This window comes from Triticum aestivum, chromosome 4B (assembly GCF_018294505.1).
Source record: "Triticum aestivum cultivar Chinese Spring chromosome 4B, IWGSC CS RefSeq v2.1, whole genome shotgun sequence".
Taxonomy (NCBI): Eukaryota; Viridiplantae; Streptophyta; class Magnoliopsida; order Poales; family Poaceae; genus Triticum; species Triticum aestivum.
The window spans coordinates 469,555,072-469,559,847 of NC_057804.1; positions in this window are offsets into that span (position 1 = coordinate 469,555,072).

Genomic DNA, 4,776 nt, shown 5'->3' on the forward strand with positions numbered 1-4,776 from the left:
CGGCTCCACCACCGCCCGCCGCCCCTGACCAGGGCCGCCAGAAGAGGCGGGGAGGTCGCGACGGCCGCGGCCGCAACGGCGGCACCCAGCCCCGCCAGGCGGCCCCGCCCGCTCCTGCTCAGACCGCGGCGCCCCCGCCCTGGCTCACGGGGTACAACCCCTGGACGGGGGTGGTGCACGCCTACTCGATGCCCCTTCCGCGGGCACCCGCTCCGGGCATACTTGGCCCTCGCCCGGGTCTTCATCAGGCTCTCCTGGCCGCGCCCGGAGGTCCCGGACTCGGCGGTTCTTCGGCGTACACCGGGCCATGGCTCCCGGTGCTGCTTCGTCATCCTCCTACGGCGCTGCACCGACCGGCTACACCTACGACCCGGCGCTCCTAGCCGCCCTCCACGCCGCCCCTTCCCCAAGCAACTACTCTGGCGGCGGGGACTGGTACATGGACACAGGCGCCGCTTCTCATATGGCGTCCAACCCCGGTATCCTCTCTCGTGTCTCCCCGTACCCTCTGTCTTCTCGCATCGTCGTCGGTGATGGATCCACTCTTCCCATCACCCACCACGGTGCATCCTCCCTCCCTCTCTCATCATCTTCCCTCCCTCTCCATAACGTACTTGTGTCTCCATCCTTAATCAAAAATTTATGTTCTGTCCGCACTCTTACTCGTGAACATCCTGTTACTGTTGTGTTTGACAAACATGGTTTTTCTGTCAAGGATGCCCACTCCCGGAAGGTTCTGCACCGATGTGACTCCCCCGGCGATCTTTACCCGTGTGGCCAAACGACAAGCAGTGGTCCCGTCGCCCTCCACGCCGATGTGTCTCTCTGGCATGCTCGCCTTGGCCATCCCGGCGCCGACGCTCTTCATAAAATTTTGCAGACTTTTCCCTTTTCATGTAATAAATCGGCAGCACACACTTGTCATGCCTGTCGCGTAGGAAAACACGTTCGTTTGCCGTTTTCAACTTCATCATCCATTGCTACTTTCCCTTTTGATGTTATTCATTGTGATGTGTGGACATCTCCCGTGCCTAGCAATTCGGGTTTATCATATTACCTTGTCATTTTGGATGATTTTTCTCACTTTACTTGGACCTTTCCGTTGCGCCGCAAATCCGACGTCGCTTCCTCTCTTCATGCCTTTTACGCCTATGTTGCCACCCACTTTCACCGCACCATTTCTCACCTCCAAACCGACAACGGAAAGGAATTTGATAACCTCGCCATTCGCACTCTTTTATCCTCTCATGGCACAATTTTTTGTCTCACATGTCCATACACATCTCAGCAAAATGGTCGTGCCGAACGTGTTCTCCGCACTCTTAACGAGAGTGTTCGCGCCTTGCTCTTCCACGCACACATGCCGGCGAGGTTTTGGCCCGATGCCCTCGCCACAGCTACCCTTCTCCTTAACATCCGGCCTTGCAAACCTCGGTGGAACTACACCCCTCATCACCTCTTATTTGGGTCACCTCCGTCATACGATGATCTTCATGTTTTCGGTTGCCTTTGTTATCCAAATATCACCGCCACGACACCGCACAAGCTTGCGCCTCGCTCTATCGCTTGTGTTTTTCTTGGCTACCAACCAAACACCAAAGGTTTCCGTTGCTACGACCCGGAGTCCCATCGTGTGATCGTGTCTCGGCACGTGTATTTTGATGAGGTTGTTTTTCCGTTTCAGCAGGCTGCATCGCGTCCCTCGCCACCTCTGGACGCCTCTCCTCGCAGGCCTCGTGGAGCCCTTGCGCTCGCACCGCCTCGCCGTTCGGGCGCGGCTGCGCCTTCGTCGCGTGCTGCCTCGCCACCCTCGGCGTTCCCTCTGCCGACTCGGGAGGAGTCGGCCTCCCCGGCCACGCCGGGCCCCCGCCTCTTGGCTCTGGAGGAGCCCGTCCCCCCGGCCTCGTTGGGTCGTCGCCCCCCGACTCTGGTGGAGTCGGGCGCCACCCCAGCCGGACCATCAGGGGCCTCGTCGGCTCAGGCGGAGCCGGGCTCTTCGGGCTCCTCTACGCCCACATCGCCGACCGAGCGTGCGCACTCCGTCTCCCTGTCGGCTCTGGAGGAGCCGACCCTCTCGGCCCCGTCGGCCGGGCCCTTGACACCCGTCACAACACCGGCTTCTTCTTCGTCATCTGAGCCGGTCGCTGTGGTGCCTCGGCGTCGCGGTCCACGCCCGCCTCCTCCGCCACCTCACCATCATATGGTGACGCGTGCCAAGGCCGGTGTGCACCAGCCGAACCCGCGCTACCACAACCTCAGCGTCACGACCCTCTCTCCGGTTCCGCGATCGGTGCGTTCTGCGTTGAGTGATCCGCATTGGACCGCCGCTATGCGAGCTGAGTACGATGCTCTCGTCGCCAACCGGACCTGGACCCTTGTTCCTCGTCCTCCTGGAGCCCACATCATCTCGGGCAAGTGGGTTTTTCGTCACAAACTCCATCCGGATGGCTCACTGGATCGGTACAAGGCTCGCTGGGTTGTCCGAGGATTTGCACAACGTGCTGGCGTTGACTTCTCTGAGACTTTTTCTCCGGTCGTCAAACCCGCCACGATTCGTGTGGTGCTTCAGCTAGCTGCTTCTCGTCACTGGCCCGTCCATCAGCTCGACATCAACAATGCTTTTCTGTATGGCCATCTTCAGGAGCGAGTCCTCTGTCAGCAGCCGACTGGGTTCGTTGACCCTCAGCGGCCGGATGATGTTTGTCTGTTGTCCCGGTCCTTATATGGCCTCAAACAGGCTCCGCGCGCTTGGTACCAGCGCATCGCCGGATTCCTTGGTCTTCTTGGGTTTCGCAGCACTACATCTGACACGTCCCTGTTCGTGCTGCATCGGGCCGATCATGTGGCTATGCTTCTACTCTATGTTGATGATATTGTCATCACTGCCTCCCGCACGGATCTTCTTCGCGACATCATTGGTCACCTCGGTTCTGAGTTTCGACTGAAGGATCTCGGCGCATTGCACTTCTTCCTCGGCATTAATGTGCGACGTGATGACACTGGGTTCTTTCTGCATCAGGGACAGTATGCTCTTGATCTTCTGGACCGTGCCGGCATGACTGACTGCAAACCAGCCGCCACACCTGCTGAGGCCAAGCCGAAGCTCTCAGCCTCCGCCGGCCAGCCTGCCACCGACGCTGCTCTTTATCGCAGTATTGTGGGCGCCCTTCAATACCTCACGCTCACCAGACCAGACATTCAGTTCGCAGTCCAGCAAGTTTGCTTGCATATGCACTCGCCTCGTGATGTCCACTGGTCTTTGGTCAAGCGCATTCTTCGGTATATTCGTGGCACTCCGACCTACGGTCTTCGTCTCCGTGCATCCGCCTCGACTGAGCTCCTCGCTTATACTGACGCGGATTGGGCTGGCTGTCCAGACACTCGTCGCTCCACGTCTGGATATTGTGTCTTCTTCGGTGACTCCTTGGTCTCTTGGTCCTCTAAACGGCAGCCCACTGTTTCCCGTTCGAGTGCTGAGGCTGAGTACCGTGTTGTCGCCAATGTTGTTGCGGAGACTTGTTGGCTTCGTCATCTTCTTGGTGAGCTTCGGATTTCTCTTCCGAAGGCTACTGTGGTCTTCTGTGATAACGTATCGGCCACCTATCTCGCGGCTAATCCGGTGCAGCACAAGCGCACTAAACACATCGAGCTCGATGTTCACTTTGTCCGCGAGAAGGTTCAGTTGGGTCAGCTCCGTGTACTTCATGTACCGACCACCCAACAATTTGCCGATATCATGACCAAGGGATTGCCTACCGCTGCATTCCAGGAGTTCCGTTCCAGTCTTTGCATCGCCGACGCCGACGCCGACGCCGACGCTTCGACCGCGGGGGGGTGTTGAAACGTGATATCCTTGTATTTATTTCCGACTGATTCTCCTCTTATCTCTAGCCTTGTATAGATTGATCTCTAGAGATATTGTAGAGTTAGTTGGCTTGTCACGCAAGACACCTCTTGTATATAATGTAACAGACTCCGATGGAATACAATTGAGTTGCATCCTATAGTCTTCTACATTAACTAGTAGCGCGCTGATAATCTAGATAGTCTTTATACTACTCCCTGTGTTCCATAATATAAGAGCGTTTTTGACACTATCTTAGTGTCAAAAACGCTCTTATATTATGAAACACACTTATATTATGGAACACAGGGAGTAGCATATATACGTTGTTTCAGATTTCGACACAAACAAAACTTTGCCTATTAGCATCCATGTCAAACAACAAAGATGCGCCATGATATGCACATAATTAGTTTTCCCTGCACCATTCGCATGAACAAGCCTACACAGTCGATGCGAAAGTACGAAAATTTCTCAAATAGGAAATCAAACCATGTACAAAGCGTATCTTCTGGTGAAGATCGCATGTAAAAACCTCGCACGAAAGGCTCAAAAACCGAAGTACGAGTTTTTTTAGGTTCAACCGAAATACGAGCACGAACCTGGAGCTGTCTTACCACGAGCTTTGGGCCCATTTCTTATTGGGCTTTTGTTAGAATAATTGGTCTCCTGGCCCATTTATTATTTTCAACAATTGCTGCAAAATCTGAGAGGCCCATATGGCCCGTTCATACATGACAAATGATTGTGGAAATGTATAATCCCACCTCACTTGAAAAGGGTGTGTTTGGCCGGAATTTCCTATTGGACACACAATGGGCCGATTTTCGTGTTTTGACCCTTTTGCTAAAATTTAACCGCATCTGACCACCAGTTGAAAATATTTCCGGATCTAACCTTTTTTCCCTATCGTCATTGTCTGTGACAGTAAG